At 42.2% G+C, this 19989-nt stretch overlaps 1 protein-coding gene across 1 annotated transcript in view; it reads right to left on the bottom strand.

Annotated features, from left to right (window-relative positions):
• The window catches only part of OSBP2 (oxysterol binding protein 2), a 177823-nt gene that overhangs the window by 156618 nt on the left and 1216 nt on the right, over positions 1 to 19989 (bottom strand). The window lies entirely within an intron of this gene.

Raw genomic sequence — 19989 nt, 5'->3', positions numbered from 1 at the left:
GAGAGAGAATGCTAAGCAGGCTCCATATCCACACCCAGCATGGAGCCCCATGTAGAGCTTGATTCCAAAATGCTGAGATCATGAACTGAGCTGAAATCAGGAGTAAGACACTCAACCAACTGAGCCACCCAGGAGGCCCTAATATCCTCTTTCTTCAGGACAAATTCCTTGCTCCTGAATAAGACTTACCAGCTCTTCCTGAGCTAGAGTAAAGTGCCACAACATTTTTCAAGGGCTGAAAGTAAAGAACTGTCAACTCAGACTCCAGTGAAAATATCCTCCAAGAATGATGGAAAGGTAAGGTGATTCTCAGATGAAGGAAAACAAACATTCTTTTAGACCAGCAGACCTACCCTAAAAGAATGGCAAGAGAAAGATTCTCTAGAAATAAAGGAAATGATAAAAGAAGGAATCTTAGAACATCAAAGAGGAAAAAAGAACATGATAAACAAAAATATGGATTAAGACAATAGATATTTCTTCTCTTGAGTTTTTAAACTATGTTTGATGGCTAAAGCAAAAATTAAAACACTGTATGATGTGATTCTACATATATATAGAGGAAAATGTAAGACTACACTATCCTATTAATAGGGGAAGGTAAAGGAACTTACAGGGAAGTAAAGTTTCTATACTTCATTGAAACTAATTAAATGACATCAACAGATGTGATACATTATATATATATATAATATATTTATATTAAATATATTTATTTATATATATTATTTATATATATAATTTATATATATTAAATATAAAATAAAATATAATAATATATTATATATATATATATATATAAAAATAATGTGTGGAGGAACCACTAAAAAAGTTATCCAAAGATATATACTCAAAAACACTTTAGAATTATTAAATATAGTTACCATATGATCCAGCACTTCCAAGAGAAATATAACCAAGAGAAATGAAAACATACGTCCACACAAAAACCTGTACACAAACTTTTATAATAGCATTACACATAAATGGTGGAAATAACCCAGATATCCAACAGTAGATGAATGGACACAAAAAATGGTATGGTATACAGTGAAATTATATTCACACAATGGAATATTATTTAGCTATAAAAAGGAACAAAGAACTGATATATGCTACAGCTTGGATGAACCTTGAACATAGTGCTAAGTGAAAGAAGCCAGTCACAAAAGTCCATGCATTGTATGATTCCATCTGTATAAAAGTCCACAAAAGGGAAATACATAGAGACAGAAAGTATATGAGTGGTTGCTTAGGACTGGGGGGAGATTCAGGGGTGGAGAGATGGGTAAGGGAGTGATAGCTAAATGGTATGGGGTTTCTTTGGGAGGTAATGAAAATGTTCAAAACTTGACTATGATAGTTGCACATATTGGTGAATATATTAAAAATTATTAAGTTGTAGACTTTAAATTCATGGTATATGAATCATATCTCAAAGATTAGAACAAGAATAACAACTGCAATACACCAAAAGGCACCAAGTCAAGAAGTTCATAATGATGCTTAAAAAATAAGTCATTAGTGACCCTGGAGAGATGCTAGAGGTCCAACTCATTTGTCTGATAACTGGTGAATAAAGGAAATCATGGTGCATTTTTCCTACTGTTTCCATAGTAACTAAACTATTGGGTAACCAAATGGTTAGATGAGGGGAAGTTTCTCTTTATAGAATTATTTTCACTAATAACTACAAAAGGAATGATAGAATATTATCATTTTGCAACCTGTACTGAACTAATGGGTCTAGGAATTTGTCCTCAATGACTGCTGGTGTGTATGTGTGTATGTATGTGTGTGTGTGAGAAAGAGAGGGAAGAACTAGACAACACGTGTCCCCTTTTAATATATCTATGAATCATTTTGCCAATATAATTGAAACTTACTCTGCATTTCTATTCATCAGTTTACAGTAAATAAAGGAGATAGAAGGGTATCATAAACAGCATTATGGAGATGAAATCAGCAAAATCCAGTCTGTGGGAAACTACAGAACAAATGACCTATTTTTTTTCAACCAATAAATTGCAAGAGAAAAATAAAGAGATGGGGAGAACCTATAAATCACAAGAGACTGGGGAACTCCTTCTCCTTTCCCAGGCTGTGCTCAGCCATGAGCATCAGGGCAGCCAGGCCCTAAGGCAGAGAGGTTTGGCTGGTATAACCAGCAATATCAGCAATACCAAGGTCAAGAAAATTCATCCAATATGACTGGGTGTGGAGGAACAGAGGAGATTTGTTCAGAATGGCTGGAAGAGTAGTTTTATATAGGAAACTGAGCAAATAAGTAAATATATTAAGGATAGTGGGAGCCAGAGCTCTTATTGTTAGATTCTGAAGTTGGAAATATGGAAGGGGAACATGAGGAAAAAAACTGTCTCTATCCACATAGAAAGCCTAGAAGTAGTGATGTCCCAATGACAATAAGCACACCCAGCACTCAGAATTTGGCTTCTAGATACCACTTTCTACTAAAAGGAACCAGGGCTCATCAGAGAAACACACAGTCCAGTACAAGATAAACCAGGGACATTTTGTTGTGCCAAAAGTAAGGAAATGTCCAGAGTGATAGGAAATGTCAAAAGGACACAGGAGCAAAAGACTCCTCCTATCCAAAGCTGGGACAATTTGAGTATCAGTATAAATGAGAGTTACTGATAACTCCTCACTGGATGAGACAGAAATCCATGAGGTCATATTGATAAAAACAGATGAGCAGACAAATAAATAAAAAGCTCCTCTTTATAGTACAACACCTTCTAATAAATATGCAAAGAATGGTTATAAGAAAAACCACCAACTGGCAACCATCAAAATGATAACTTATTTGATTTGGCCAAGAATAACCAAAGTGTACTAAAAACCAGGGGATGTGTTAAAGAACAGGGTTTTACCTAGCTTCAAAGTGTCTCCCCATAAAAATACATTCTAATTCTGGGGTGCCTGGGTAGCTCAGTCAGCTGAACTTCTGACTCTTGATTTTGGCTCAGGTCATGATCCCACGGTCATGGGATTGAGCCCCATGTCAGGCTCCATGCTGGGCATGGAATCTGTTTAAGATTCACTCTCTCTCCCCCTCTGTGCCTCTCCCTGCTCACATGCTCTCTCTCTCTCTAAAAATATAATACATCTTTTAAAAATACATTTTAATTTAATTCTAATTAATTACACATTATTATATCAATTATATTCTCATTTCATTCTAACTAATCATCCCAATTAACTACACTATAATTTAATTCTAATAAATTACTTATTGATTCTAATTGTTTATAATTCCAATTATTTATTAATTCTAATTAATTAGTTCTTAGTTCTGATTAATTACTTATTAATCAATAATTATAAGTTAGCTTTACAGTAGAGAAATCTGGCAAACACCATCCTAACCAAATGATAAAAGTTACATCACTAGTAGTAGGACAATCAACATCATGTGCCTCTTGATATGGTGCACTGTGAAGGACACAGTAGTGTATCCTGTGGTGTTCCAAAACAAACGCAGGCCCTAAATCTAAACATAAGGGAACACTGGGCAATTCCAAATTGAGGCACATTCTACAAGGTAACTGGCATATATTTATCAAAAATGTTCATGTCATGAAAGACAAGAAAAAATGGAGGAACTATTCCACACTGAAACTCAAGTGACAAGACAAGACAACCAAATGCAATCGATGATCCTGGACTGGCTCTTGTACCACGAAGGACATTATTGGGACAAATGGCAAAATCTGGATGGGGTCCATGGATTAGATGGTAGCATTGTATCAACGTTTACACTGTGAGTATAGGAGAATGCCCTTATATTAAGGAATACACACTGAAGTATTAAGTGATAATAGGTATCATGTCTGGAACTTACTTTTAAATGCTTAAGAAATATTATATATAAATATAACATAGAAAATGATAAGGTAAATGGAGAATAGCAACAATTGGGGGTTCTCAGGGATGAGTACATAGGAGTTCTCTGTGCTATTCTTGAAACTTCCTGCTAAGTTTGAAATTTTTTCAAAACAAAAAATTTATTTAAAAAATCTGGTGAGAAATATCAACAATTGCAATAAATGGACCTTATTTGGATCCTGATTTCTAGAAACTGTAAAAAATGTTTTTAAGTCAATGGGGAAATTTTAATATTGACTGAATATTTGATAACATTAAGGAATCATTGTTAAACTTTTGGGCTTGTTAATGCCATTTTGATTACGTTTTTTTTAAAAACCTGCTATCTCTATAGAGAAACTGAAATATTTGCAAATATTTATTATTAAAATTATTTTTAATGTTTATTTATTTATTTTTGATAGAGAGAATGCACACGCTTTGGGGAGGGACAGAAAGGGAGGGGGGAAAGAAGATCAGAAGCAGGCTCTGTCTGTGCTGACAGCAGAGAGGCCAATGTTTGAACTCACAAACCTGTGAGATCATGACCTGAGCCAAGATCAAGAGTTGGATACTTAACCAACTGAGCCACCCAGGCGCCCCTCTTTATTTATTTTTAAGCAAATTCTACACCCAACATGGGACCCCTTATTAAAGTTATTTTTAATTTAAATCATTTTTAACTTAAATCATTTTTAAACTTAGTCATTAAAATTGGATTAAAGGTATCTTGGATCTGCTTCAAATTAAGTGAGGGTGGGGAGACCATAGACTGATCCAAAAGTAAGACTTGCTCACATTGAGTGATGGGGACACGGGGCTCATCATACCAACATCTCTACTTGTATGTGTTTGAAATTCCCCATAGTAAAAAATAAAATCCATTTGAAATCTATTGCATTGGGTGCCTGGGTGGCTCAGTCGGTTAAGCATCCAACTTCAGCTCAGGTCATGATCTCACAGTTCGTGAGTTTGAGTCCTGTGTCAGGCTCTGTACTGACAGCTCAGAGCCTGGAGCCTGGTTTGGATTCTGTGTCTCCCTCTCTCTCACTGCCTTTCTTCTGCTCATGCTCTCTTTCTCTCTCTCTCTTTCTCTCTCTCTCTCTCTCTCTCTCTCTCTCTCTTAAAAATAAACATTAAAAAATTTTTTTAGTTAAAAAAAAAAAGCGATCCATTGCATTTTAAATTCTTCCCTGTGTCGGGGCGCCTGGGTGGCCCAGTCGGTTAAGTGTCCGACTTTGGCTCACGTCATGATCTCGCAGTTGTGAGTTAAAGCCCCATGTCAGGCTCTGTGCTGACAGCTCGGAGCCTGGAGCCTGCTTCGGATTCTGCATCTCCCTCTCTCTCTGTTCCTCCCCTACTCTCACTCTGTCTCTCTCTCTCTCTCAAAAATAAATAAAGATTAAAAAAAAATTTAAATTCTTCCCCGTGTGTAATGGCAACCAACAGCAGTGCTGAACTGTTTTTTTAAAGGATTTTTTTAAATTTAATTACTTACTTATTTTTAAAGTTTACTTATTTATTCTGAGAAAGAGGAGAGAGAGCATGTGCAGGGGAGGGACAGAGAGGGAGAAAGAGAATCCCAAGCAGGCTCTAGGCTGACAGTGCATAGCCCAATGCAAGGCTTGAACTCATGAACCCATGAGATCATGACCTGAGCCAAGATCAAGTCAGATGCTTAACTGACTGAGCCACCCGGGCATCCCTATTTATTTATTTTTAAGTAAACTCTACACCCAACATGGGGCTTGAACTCACAGCCCTGAGATCAGTCATATGCTCCACCAACTGAGGCAGCCAGGCACCCCTGGGCTGAACTACTTTAATGATGAAGGGGACCTCTTGAGTCCCAGTGAGCCTGGCACAGGAATGAGGCTGTGCACTAAGTGTCTCAGGAGGAGATAAAAGATGACAGGTCCCCAGGGCAAAGGGATGGATCTATTTCAAGACCTAGTCATGGGTACAGAACAATTCAGGATAGTTGAACAGATTTGTTTTTTTAAATCATCGCACAATCTCTGTAGCTGCAGCCACAATCTACAGAATGTTCTAGCAACCTAGATTCTTCCTTTTACAAGTGATCTGTTAGCTTAAAATTTCAGCAACACTAAACATATCCCCCTACCAAATACTACCTAAACAAAGAAGGTTCTAAAAAAGAAAATCAGCTAGCAAGCTAAGCAAAAGACTAGAACACTACAAATTAGAAGTCAATTAAGGAAACACTTAGATTGAATTTTAACACACCAAAACCAATTACAAATTTAAATGCACAGATTACAATATAAACTTACAGATCTGATGGTGAGACACATAATTTATTCAGGAATTCTATTCCTTCCTTTCATGGCCTCCAGTATTATGAACACTGATATTAATATTAGATGGAATAATCTTATGTGAAAGTGACTCCCACTGAGCTGCCAGCAGAAATGGCAGCTAAACTCCAATCAAAACATGACAGCAGCCTGCAAAACTGAAGGTCTCACACCACAGGCAGCCACAGATTTCCCAAACAGAGACTGTGTTTAAAACAACTCTCACCCCCACTTGTCATGTTCACTGTTTCATTCAGTCAGTGTGGCAGGCCAGGCAGTAGGTTCAGACCATTGAAAAAAACAGCACAGGTCCAGGCCTCCATGGGGTGGTGGCTCTCCTGGGCCCCCAGAGAATCCAACAAGAGTGAATGACCTTCTGTCTCTCCTCCACCATTTGGACTGAATGAGGGAAGGGCCCTGTCAGCAGAGAGGGGTCTTCCTACGAACACGTTTCTGAACTCCAGAAGGATAGTACACAGCATGGCTACACCCAAAAGAGCCCTCAAATATGTCTTCTCCATCCTCTGGCAAATCTAGCCCTGCTTTCCTTGATTGTACATGTTAAACAGGAGTGTGAGGTTAAACAGGAGGTTTTCACTAGTTAAGCATTTACTACTAGCAAAATCCTTACATTCAAAACATCTCTTTCACTTATGAAAGAGTTTACCAAGTACTTCCTCATGGTTTGTTTTGAACAGTCAAGTTGGGCTGTTTATAGATCACAAAAGTGGGGGCCACAGAGGTTTGGAGACTTTCTCCCACATTGGCAGGGACGATTGTGTAACTAACAGGGTACTGTGGAAATTACATAGTCAAAAAGGTCAAAAAGGCTTTAAAAATTGTGATTTCTGCTTGCTCTCTCTTGGATCACTCTCTCTGGAAAAAGCCAGCTGCCATGCTGTGAGGACACTCAAATAGCTCTTTGGAGAGGTCCAAAGAGAGAGGCACCGAGGCCAGCATCACTTTGCAAGGCACATGAGTGAGCCATCTTGAAAGTGGAGCCTCCAGCCCCAGTCAAGCCTTCAAGTGAGTGCAGCTCTCATGAGACATCCCAAGCCAGAATCACCCCAACTAACCGCCCACTCAGGAATTCTAGACCCACAGAAACTGTGAGATAATGTTAATTGTTGTTTTAAGCACTAAATTTTAGGATGATTTGTTATGCAGCAAGAAAGAATACACAGGAACACAGAGCCAGCATCTCTGAGGATGAAGAATATGGCTGCATGGAATGGATAAGTCCATCCCTGTGGGACAGAGAAACATTCCATTGAGCATGGATGTTGCCTGGAAACCCATCTCAGCTCAACAGAGGGAGAACTTTCTAACAGTCCAAGTTATCTAAGGAATACCAGCTTGTCTTGGGAGATAGGTCTGTTCTCTGTCACCACAGAGGTTTGCTCAGAGGCTGGTGCTGATGGGACAGATATGCCATAGGAAGAAGTCAATGAACAGAGAGATGGGTAGATTGGATGACTTTTAAGTTCCTTTCCTACCAAAGATTCTTCCACTGCCACACCATGCAGGGACCTGGAGAACCTTGCTCACCAGCTTCCTAGGCACCAATGACATGCCCGTACAATGTGTGTCTGGCTAACAGTTTCTAAAAACTGATTCTTTCTGGGAGGAAGCAGACAACACATGATCTACTGGTCCTGCCTTCAAACAGCTGTACATGCACATGAGTGGCATATTGCCACCAAGTACAATCTAGGGCTGACAGGGGAAGGGAGGCAGGAGGGCTTCAGCCCGAAGTCATTAATGTCTAAAAGGTTGCAAAGGCAGGGCACATTGTGAGGCACTCAGGTAAATGCAAGTGACAGAGAAAACACTATGGAAATCTGCTCAGGGGTTAAGAATGCCCTAATCACATCTCCTGAAGGCAATGACTCAGTAGACTGGCAGGCAAAATAAATTCAAACTTAGAACTGCAGGACTCAGAAGGAAATTACTTCTGTGCCTGCATCTGGCAAAATAATTTCATTTTCTAAAAATGGAAAATTCAAGGAAAATGTCTTTTTTTATGTTTGTTTGTTTGTCTGTTTGTTTATTTATTTATTTATTTATTTATTTAGAGACAGAGAGAGACAGAGCATGAGCAGGGGAGGGGCAGAGAGAGAGAGGGAGTTACAGAATCCGAAGCAGGATCCAGGCTCTGAGCTGTCAGCACAGGAGGGCTCAAACTCACCAGCCGTGAGATCATGACCTGAGCTGAAGTCGGACGCTTAACCGACTGAGCCACCCAGGTGCCCCAAGGAAGGTGTCTTTCTTGTCACAGCATGTGAACAATGTAGCAAAAGGTGGTACCCTCCCACACTCAGCCTGCTTGCAAGTCTCCCCAAACTGGGAACAGGAACACACCATTAGCCCATCTGTGGCTCAGCAAAACCAGCCCCAGCTCCAGCTGCCTGGACTCTGATCTCTAAGCCACTAAGTCAATAGACATTTCCATGCCATGCCCAGATCATCTTTGATATTTCATATCTCTTCCAACTTCTTTTAATCAGCTCCCCATCAAATTCTCAGGAAGCTGGGGCTAAAAGGAACCCCATAGGTCTCCCAGTCCGGCCCCTTTATTTTACAGATGATTAGTGGGATCATTGGAAGGAAGGTTAGAGGCTGGGATAGACTGAAGTATTTTCCCCAATTCCTAATGTCCTTCATGAATTACAATTACATGTCCACACCCTTTGTCATTGGACTTTGGAGGATCACTCACTACAGTGGGGAGTGGGTCCCCACTGGCCCCACTGATATTGGAAGAGGCCATATGCCTTGATTCAGCCAACAGAATGTGGACCAGAGTAAAGGTGTGCGGGCTCGAGCCAGGGTGCTTCCTTTCCTGCTCGGCCTCCTACACTTCTACCATCATGGGGAGAAGACTGACTCTGCTAGCCTACTTGTTCAAAGCAGAGGAGTGTCCCAGGTGCTGCTGCTGGAGGCAGAGCTGCCCCAGCCATCTGCAGATATGCAAACAAGAATAAACCCCCCTTGCTTTAAACTTCTGAATTTTGGGGTGATTTATTTTGGGGCTGCCTGATCCAGGAGTACAAGTGAGATGAGGACCCAGTTCTAACTCTCATCTACCCTCTCCCCTGTTAAGAATACACATGGGGCGCCTGGGTGGCTCAGTCGGTTAAGCATCTGACTTTGGCTCAGGTCATGATCTCACAGTTTGTGAGTTCAAGCCCCGCATCGGGCTCTGTGCTGACAGCTCAGAGCCTAAAGCCTGCTTTGTGGATTCTGTCTCCTGCTCTCTCTGCCTCTCCCCTGCTTGTACTCTGTCTCTCTCTCAAAAATAAATAAAACATTTTTTAAAAATTAAAAAAAAAAAAGAGTACACAGAGCCCACTGTCACTGTGGTGTGACAGTAGAGGAAGAAACCAGAAGATGATCTTGGAGAGGCAGAGATGAGGCTGGTCCTAAGAATAAGCAGTGGTTGTATGTATTTGGGATGCTTAGAAGATGAAAAAGGAGTCTCTTGTGCCAAAATGCAGATACCTGTCAGCAATCTTTGTCAGCAACCCAACTGAGTGCTTTTGATTTCAACCCACTTTCTCTTATGCTATCACAATCATTTTTTTTTTTTTGCAAGTGGGGGGCTTAGTAGCTGGTTACAGCAACCTAGAGATATGGGAAGGGAACTTAGATGTCTGTTTTCTTGGATAAACGTCCCACAGTCCCAGACAACGGAGCTGCAGGTGGACCCTGAAATGGCACAATGTCCTATCCAATAAGTATACATGTTTTCCAAATAGGTTTGATTTTCATCCTTGCATATATGGTGCCAAGGGTACTAAGACCACTCAATGGGGAAAGGACATCTTCAGCCAATGGTTCTGGGAAAACTGAATGTCTACATGCAAAAGAATGAAATTGGAGCCTTGACTGACTCCAGGGTTGGGACAAGACAAGTGCAAGAAGAGCCTGGAACATGTTTTCAAGCTAGACACGGGAAACTCTTAATCCCATCAGAGTCCTATCCAAAGGACTCCAGAACCAACTGAAGAGGCCCCCCTGAGGGCAAAGACAAGGCAGGACAATAGAAACATCATTAAGTGCAATACAACAGTGGGCCGACACACGGCAAACATGTTTGTATCCATGAGATGATACTGGTTTTGAGAAAACAAACCAAACAGATTGGTCACCATTAGAAGATAAGAACCAACTCATGATTTTGAAATCTTGTGATTAAAGGGAAGAACACATTACCTCCTAGATCAAGTTTCTAGATCCATCTGCTGAATTAAAGAACTACAGAGGACACAGGAACTTGTTAACTGACACGAAGAGAATGCAATCAGCAAAACCCAGACTGTGTGAAATTCTATGGGTGGACCTCATTTTGGTCCTTGTACAAACAAATGTATCAAAAAACCATTCACAACATTTGAGACAATTAAAACTGTGGACACTGGATATTTGGTGATAATAAGGAATTATTATTATTTTTAGTGTAACAATGGTATTGCAGATAAGTTCTTAAAAATCCTTATCCTTTAGAGAGATATACTGAAACATTTACAGGTGAAATGTGATATTTGTGATTCACTTTGAAATGGTATTGGCAGGAGACTGAGATGAAATAAGATTGGCCAGAAACTTAGTAATTGCTAAAACTGGGTAATGGGTGCACGGGGGGTTATTATACTATTGTCTACTAATGCATATGTTTAAACTTCTTCACCAAAGTTTTATTTATTTTTTTAATGTTTACTCATTTATTTTGAGAGAGAGAGAGAGAGTACACAAGCAGGGCAGGGGCAGAGAAAGAGGGAGAGAATCCCAAGCAGGCTCTGCACTGTCAGCACAGAGCCTGACATGGGTCTCCATCCCATCAACCATGAGATCATGACCTGAGCCAAAATCAAGAGTCCAACACTTAACTCACTGAGTCATCCAGACACCCCCCTCCAAAGAATTTTAAAAAATTTTTTAATGTTTTATTTATTCTTGAGAGAGAGAGAGAGAGAGAGAGAGAGCACGAGCAGAGGAGGGGCAGAGTGAGAGAGGGACACAGAATCTGAAGCAGGCTCCAGGCTCTGAGCTGTCAGCACAGAGCCCAGCCTGGGGCTTGAACTCACAAGCCGTGAGATCGTGACCTGAACGGAAGTCAGATGCTTTACTGACTGAGCCACCCAGGCGCCCCGATTAAATACAAATGAGTACAATGAATTCTCAATAATGTCACATATCCTTGGTTCACAATAAGCCTCAGGAAAGGAGCGAAAATCTGAGCGATGTATAGCCTCTGTGGTCACTCCATTTCTCCTGGCAATTCAGTGATGTCCCCTGGGCTATTGCAATAGCATGTTGAGTCTTTATAGCATGTAAAAAAAATAAATAAATAAAATTACAAAAGGTCTTCTATTAAAAAAAAAAAAAGACTTCACAGGAATTTGAGACTCTACTAAGTAGAAGACACTATGCCCAGAACCCCAGGGAACACTACAGTGAGAAAACACACCCCCAGGCTATGGAGGGGAGGAGCCAGGTATTAATCTTATAGAGGGAGATAAACCAAAATCCTGCTAATAGGGGTGCACAGCCAAATGATATAATACGAAACAAAAGAGCGTCAGAGGAAGAATGGTTCTGCCAGCCCCGCTCGTCACAGGGGAATCCAGGCAGGTTCATCCTGAGATGACTTGGAATTAAGACTGTCAGTTAGGATGTCTATAGCAATGAAGAGGGGATGAAGGGATGGCCAGTATAGAGATTTGAATAGGATACTGAAGGTCATGTGGTTTGCAGAGGGGAAATAAGGCAAATTAGATAGAAGAAGGGTCAAGGCCAGGGGATTGAGAGAGAGGGAGGGGGAGAAAGGGAAGGGGCACTCAGCTGGGAAGGACAATGAATGGTGAGCCCAGGAAAGTCACACACTATATTTCAGGAAGACAGTACCTACTGCTGCTTCAGAACAACACAATCTGGCAGTTTTCTATGCAAGCTCAGCAATGCCATATGCCCTCTTCTTGGTTTAGGCAATGGCCCAGCAAAGCAGATCAAATGGTATGAGTCAAGATTGTTAAATCAGCCTTCAATGCGCAGAGCTGTGGCTGAGCATGTGATGAGGTGTCAAGAGGAATGAAGCTTAGTGATCAGAACTCTTAAAAATGGAAACAGACGCAGGAAGTAGTCCCATATAAAAGAAAAAAAAAAACATACAACACCCAGCATGACCCTGAAACTCACTGACAGTTTGCTTCATGTGTATGATTATGAAAGGAGCCTCTTAAAGCCACATCTCTGTGTGGTGACACCTGGTATGTGTGATTCACCACACATCAAGCTGCCAATTTCAATTTTGTTCGGGGTTTTTCTTACCATCTCCTACTCCTTGTATGTGAGTTTACAGTATAGTGTACTTCTTTCCCCCTAGGACAAGCAGACATTGATCCTAGTTAAGGAACCTCACACCCTTTTCACAGACCTGTCTTTCTCTGCTGACATAGTCTATGAACTATACCCCAGAAGACTACAGAGGCATGAAAGCTGCATGCTTGGATACCCAACTTCCTGGGAGCTCCCCCACAACACTGTGTCTGAACTGCTGGCCTTTTACTTAATGGCCAAGATGGGTATGGATTCCCCTCCTCCCCTTCCTCCTCCACTCAGTGGTCTGATTGTGGTATGCATGTCTATCTCCCACACTGCCTTATAGATCGTTGGCCCTCAATAAAAGATACAACCAGAGCTGGTGTATGCTTACTGTCGCAAATGTTCCAGACTGCTCATCAGGCCCCAATCTTGGATTAACAGACCCTTCCCGAAGAAGGCACAAGGGTCAGTAGCAGCTGAAGAACTCACACCAGACATTCCATCAAAGGCACAAAAGTACTTGCAGAGGAAGGAAGTCCATGTAGCAAGTGTACCCTAGACATATGCAAAATCCAAGTCACCAAAGGGTCTTGGGGAAGGTCTAGATTACAAAAGTGTCTTTGAAACGATAAAGGGACAACCAAGTGACCAGAGCTCCATAGAGAAGGCCCTCAGACATACAGAGCAGCAGGCCACACCCATACCCTGCACGACTGGCACATGCTTTCTCCAATAGAAAATAAGAAGCCACTCTGCCACTCAAAGCCAAAGGTAAGCACTTACTCTCCTTGAACCAGAGCAAGTGTTGGCCCTTACCCCTGCCTGACATCACTGAAGTCTGCAAGGAGGAAGGAAGTCAGAGCTGTGCAGAAAAGAATTAACACGGCTGGCCTGAGACCATTTATCCTTTGAAAGGCCTGCACCTGAGATTTGCCCTTGGCCGGCATCTGGGAACCTGGATTTGGGGAAGGCTCCCCCCATTCACTAACTGCTAAAGGTGGCTCACTGTGCCTAAACTACTTGTACAAAACTGTGGTCTCTGCTGAATACCTTCTTTCCTTCTGGGAGTCTGGACTTTGGGTATATGCCAGGCAGAGGGTACCCATGTGGTCAACCCCCAGTAAAAACCATGGCCACTGAGTCTCTAATGAGTTTCTCTGGCTGGCAACATTTCACATGTCATTGCTGGAGGAATTGAGCATGTTCTGTGTGACTCCACTGGGAAAGGACTCTCAGAAGCTTGCACCTGGTTTCCCCAGACTTCGCCTCATGCCCCCTCCTTCCTCTTGCTGATGGTGCTTTGCCCCCTTTCACTGTAATAAAGCATAGCTGTAAGCACAAATAGATGCTGAGTCGTAGGAGTCCTCCTAGCTCCTTATGTAACCTGGAGTTAGTCGACACAAGACCACACTAGGGGTCTCCCCAATGTGAGGTGGTGGAGTTCGTGAGCTGTCCCTGGTGCTGTCCATGAGCTCCTACTTTTTGTTCCAAATAATAGAACAGCACTCCTGGTCTGCACTCCTCACTGAAACCATAAGCTGGAAATCCCTCTGATATCTGCGGAGAATCCCACAGATGTGAGGGCCTATTACCTGATTGGTTCTAACATTTTGGGGTGGGAGCCTCACCTCTGATTCATGGCCTGCTTCCCACAGGGTCTTACACATGGAGCGTGTGCAAAGCAAACCTTCTGGTGAACATGAAACTAGTTTTGAAGGAGCGATAAAATCACAAAAAGCCCTTTTAATAGCTTTATCTTTGCTCCCCATTCCTCCAACTTTATGAAGTGACAAATCGTCTTAGGTATATAGAGACCATATGCACAAACACTTGTAACCCTATGGGAATACAAATGAGGAACACAGAAAGAGGTTACTGTTTCATTGAAAAGCCTATTTCAACACATTCAAATCTGTCAACATAATATATCCAGATAATCTCTATTTTATGACTGTAGCTTTTCTGGCACGCCAGGCTTAAGCCAGTAATCTCCCACTTATCATCCAAATCTCCTTCCAGCAAACAAGTTTTTAAAACTGAAAACAAATTAAGAAAATCCAAGTTTGGCACTAACATATTTGGCTTTCTGAAATCTCATAAAATTGCTGGCAATTCTCATTCATTCACTTACTCATCCATTCAGATTAACCAAGCTACTGAGAACATACCAGCAGCAAAGCACCCTGCTAGGCTCTATGCAGAATACAAAGATGCTGCACTTGGCCATGATGTTCCTTTGCTGCAAAGCTATCTGCAGAGATGCCTACAGGCACACTGTGTGTATGTGGCACCCAGAGAAGGAAGACATGGCCCTTGGATCAGTCAGGGGCCACTGTGGGCATTTCAAACAGGAGAAAACCAATGCAGGGATGTATGAACACAAGGGATGGAACTGTTGAAAAAGAATCCTGGAGAAGACAAGGCAACTCCAGGGCCACTGGGTGGGGATGAGCTGTCCAGAGCAGAATTTGGAAGCTGGGACACCAGTGAAGCAGAAGGCAGACCTGAACCACAATGTGGCACTAGGAACGGAGAGGAGGGACTAGAGGAGAAAGACAGGCAGAGCTCACAATTCCATCTGATGTCAGAATAGGGAGGGAGGAGGCAGCAAGCATGACTCAGAGGTTTGCAGCTATTCATAGAAAGAAAAGTTAGCAGGAGGAGCAGGCTTGGTGGGGAAAATTACAATTCGTGTCACCAGACCTTGCTAAGAATGTTGGTGTGTACCGTGCTTCTCCAAAATATGCTACCAGTCCACTCACGACCTTTTTGCCACACCCTTATGCTAAATGTGAAGAAAATAGACTTCAAACAAATGTGGACACATTAGCAACCAACGCATTTCTTTTCAGCTTCCTAACGGTCTCATGGTATGAAACACTGAATGATATTTTAAAGCCGAATCCAATGTGGTAAGGCCACCATCTTCTAGGGTAGAGACCCCAGTGGCTTAACCTGCAGACCTGCACTCTTAACTTCACGTTTTTCAGGGACATTTTGCAACTTTCCCATATCTGTCCTATGAGTATTACCTAAAGTGACACTGAGGACACTACTATTTCCTGGCACCCAGTCTCTGTGATAGTGGCTTTTGAGAGATGGTCTCGCTGGAAGAATGAGTGCATGATCCATCCTAGAGGCAAAGATGTCTTAGTGTGCCATCTTCTCTCACCTGGCCACAACCCCACAATGGGCCCAGCTCACCAAATGTTCAATGGTCTTCCTCACCAAAAGGCTTTCAAATTTTACTCTCACTTGACTGAAGCCTTCTTTCCTACAGACCCAGACTAATTTCTTTGAGGCCTCCCTTGCTAACTGTCTTAGCCATGCCTACCTGCACAGATCAGCCTGAACAACAAATAAATTAAAACAAATGCTCCTGTTTCAAATCATTTCCTGGGAAACAAATGTCATTTATAGTGTCACTGAATAGGCAACTGGTATAAACAAAGCTGAATTTTGCTTAACCAAATCAATTTTGTCATTAATGTCGATAAAGCAATATGCGTGAAATGGTCTTTCCCTAAGGACTTGCTGAAGATGATACCTTTGAAAATTCCACATCATTTATGAATTCTTCCTTAATGTCATGTAATCACATGTTCTCTGTGAGATGAGAGAACTAGGGATACATGGGAACCAACAACCAAAAGAAGAAAAAAAAAAACTGAGCGCAAACCATATTCTCTTTGTTTGTATCCAAACAGATATGTGATTAAGAATGCCAGCAATAGAGGGGCACCTGTGTGACTCAGTCATTTAAGCTTCCAACTCTGAATTTTGGCTCAGGTCATGATCTCACAGTTTGTGAGTCCGAGCCCCACATCTCCACTGTCAGTGCAAAGCCTGCTTGGGAGTCTCTCTCTCTCTCTCTCTCTCTCTCTCTCTCACTGCCCCTCCCCTGCTTGTGCTCTCTCTCTCTTTCAAAATAAATAAATAAATAAATAAACTTAAAAAAAAAAAAAAAAAAATGCTAGCAATGGAATAAGAACCGTAACTCCTATATTTATTTATATTCCTAGCACATTGTTGGAAAGAAGTAAATACCTGCCAACAATTCCTGATACTTCCCAGAAATTGTTTTTACATGTGACAATATTTAGAGTATTTTTTTAATCCTGATAACATGACTGCTACTAAGCCCAGCTGTTGGCACTATGTACTTTCTCTCACTATGTACCTAGAATAAGCTTAAGTGATCAAATGAGCTTCTCAAGCAAAATCCAGGACAGAAGTACCTGAAGAAGTCACACTTAATAGAGAAATTCTTTTTTTTTTTTTTAATTTTTTTTTCAATGTTTTTTATTTATTTTTGGGACAGAGAGAGACAGAGCATGAACGGGGGAGGGGCAGAGAGAGAGGGAGACACAGAATCGGAAACAGGCTCCAGGCTCCGAGCCATCAGCCCAGAGCCTGACGTGGGGCTCGAACTCACGGACCGCGAGATCGTGACCTGGCTGAAGTCGGACGCTTAACCGACTGCGCCACCCAGGCGCCCCGAGAAATTCTAATCCAAACCTCCACTAACTTTCCATTAAGGTAAAAATAATGAGGAATTCAGGCCAAAATGACAAGATACCATAGTATGCCTATTTGATTGGTAAAAATCAATGCTGATGATACCAAGTGTTGCAAAGAATACAAATCCACAAAATCTATTAACTGCCGGTGGGAGTCTAAATTGATACAACCGCTTTGGCCAACAGTTTGGGCATCATATAAGGGGAATTTTCACATTCCTACAACCTGGCAATTTCACCCAAGAGAAACCCCTGCATGTGTACTAGAATTATCATGGTCACCCATCAAGAGGACAATGCATAAATGAAAGTGGCACACTCACATCCTGGACTGTTATACAGCAGTCAAAATGAGTCCCCCCTCTCCAAATCATATATTGTACAATACTCTTTTTATCAAGTTAAAAATGGCTGAAATGAAAAATATGGGGCTTTTAAACTGTACATAAAGGAGATAAAACTAAATAAGAAGGAAAGAAAGAGGATAGTGAGCAAAATTTGGGATGGTGGCTACCCTGGAGGGAGGGAGGCTGGAGGATGGGATTAGGAGAGAGAGCACAAGAAATGTGTGCCCACATTTTCTCTGAAGACATTTCTCCAAACACCAGGCTTCACTTAGTTAAAAAATAATAATAAAATAAAATCAGAGTGGTCTTTCCAAAAGGGAAGCTTGTGAGAGAAATGGCTCTGATTCCTTCTCCACCCGGGCGCATCAGCCCAACAGGTTAAACCTGGCTCTCTACCTGGCCCCTAAGGAAGAGAGATCATGAGCAAAAATTCTCTCACCCTGTCTTCAGTCCACAAGCTTGTACCTTGCCTCTCTTCCAGCCACACACACTTAGAGAACTACTGAGAGCCGGGGTTCCAGGGAGGGTGAGGAGAGAACACACATGAGCAGGCACAGACAGAGCCCTGGGTAACCCACCCCACTGCTGTCAGCACCGTGAGCAACAGGCCTACAGGGCACTCAATCCTTGACCACAGCAGGCAGGATGGCAGGATTCAGATCAGAAGCAGAGACAGGAGAGCGGTGTGGTGTCAAACATCTGAACTGCTGAGAAGCACGAGGAGGGCCAGACCAAAGGGTATTCCAGAGGGCAGAACAGAAGTGCCAGGAAGAAGTGGAAATTTTGGCTCTGCTTCAGAAGGGCCTTTTCTGTACTTGGAGACTTACCCATCTCCAGTGGCACCACGTACAAGTGGGCACCTCTGGGTAAGCCACTGAAGTTTGGTCATTTGGCTTCAGTTTCTCTTCCTATAAAATGGGAATGAGGACATATTCATGGAAAGGCTCACATGGGACTAAATGATGGCACAGGGCTGTACAAATGTCAGGAATCATTCACTCCACCCAGACAAGTCAAATAACAATTCTGCCCATCTTGGAGTCTAGAAATGTCCAAAAGCAAAACTACAGAGCCAGACTATGCAAGGACACACACAAGAAACTTGTTCCCTCCCCCTCCACCCCACAAACCAGTATCTGTCCCCACAACCTTATCAGCAAGCAATAAGAATTTTTCTTGTTACCCAAAGAATCTGCACATTTAAGATAACCTTGAAATGCCAACTGTCTACACACAGTTATTTTTAAGAAAAGAAAATGGGACATCTTTGCCCTTTCAACTAGAATAAAACAAAACAAAAGTGAATGCAATCAGGTTTTACTTCCACTAGAACTGGGGGACCCCATATTCATAAACATTACCTTGATCCCTATAGGTTAGTAATACCTGGTAAATACAGATGATTCAACAATGCTAACTCAGAGATGCGTGGGCATCCGGACACACATCTGGGACAGGCACAGACCATGGAGTACTAAAGGCCCAGGTCAGAATCTCTCTCCATTGCCTATTGGGCCAGTGACTCCTGACAAGCTACATCCTCCTGTCAAACCTCAGAACCCCTCATTTGTACAACAGTGTGGTGGTGAGGACGATGTGAATGTAACGTAAAACAGTGCGGTCTATAGCTAACAATGACATATTTATAGCAAATCACTGATGATCCCTATCATTGCATGTCTTGGTGAAGTGTTTATACACCTGACAGAGAATGGTAAGTGGGATAAAACACCATTTGGAAAAGGGTCTCTTTTCATTTGGTTGCCTAACTCTAAGAACACTGTTCTGTGTGATCCGGATGGCACAGCTGAGTGAGCTTAGGGGCACCAAGACATCACATGAGAAAAGCACATGAAAAGTGTCAGCTTTCTCCCTTTTCAGGAATTAACAACAGTGATCCCCATTTTGGAGTGGGAGCCATCACTTAAGTCCAGTGGAGCTCTTGAATTCTCAGGGGCATCATAGACTGAAACATCCTCTAGAAGCTGTGTCCCAAGAAAGCTGGAGAAGGTCATATAAATCCTATAGTGAGTGACCTGAAGGCATACTGCTTGGCCAAGTGAAGTGACCAAGGTGACCTGAGTTTCAGCAAACAGCAAGGCAGGGCCCTCATGTTTGCAATGACAATGGAGCAGTTCTTCTCAGACCGTGGTCCAGAGCAGCAGCATCTGGGAACTTGGGAGAAATGCCAAATCTCAGGTCCTCCTAGACTCACTGCCTCAGAAACACAGCAGAGGGGCAAGTACTTTGTGGCCCTTCTGGGAATTCTGCTGCTGGCTCAGGTTTGAGGACCAATGGCATAGAGTGATCTAAGACCTCGATGTTGAAACTAACCATCCCCAGGAAATACACTAAGGCAATAGCCAGTAAGAAAGGAGAGAAAGCCTTCAGTATCTTTCCCCCTTTCACCATTTCAGTGGGCAGTGTTAGCTATCTCACTACCTGACTTCAATTTTGAAACCCATGCTGCTTGAAACCCAGCAGGACACTTCTGGTTCTCCACAGAATGCTAAGATGGGCCCTTAAAATGCAGACACTGTATCTGACGCATCTGTGAGTCTGCTGTGCCCCTCCCAAGGCCTGGCAACCAGG

The sequence above is a fragment of the Panthera uncia genome (genome assembly GCF_023721935.1).
Source record: "Panthera uncia isolate 11264 chromosome D3 unlocalized genomic scaffold, Puncia_PCG_1.0 HiC_scaffold_8, whole genome shotgun sequence".
Classification (NCBI taxonomy): domain Eukaryota; kingdom Metazoa; phylum Chordata; class Mammalia; order Carnivora; family Felidae; genus Panthera; species Panthera uncia.
This window is presented reverse-complemented; position numbering and strand designations above follow the sequence as displayed.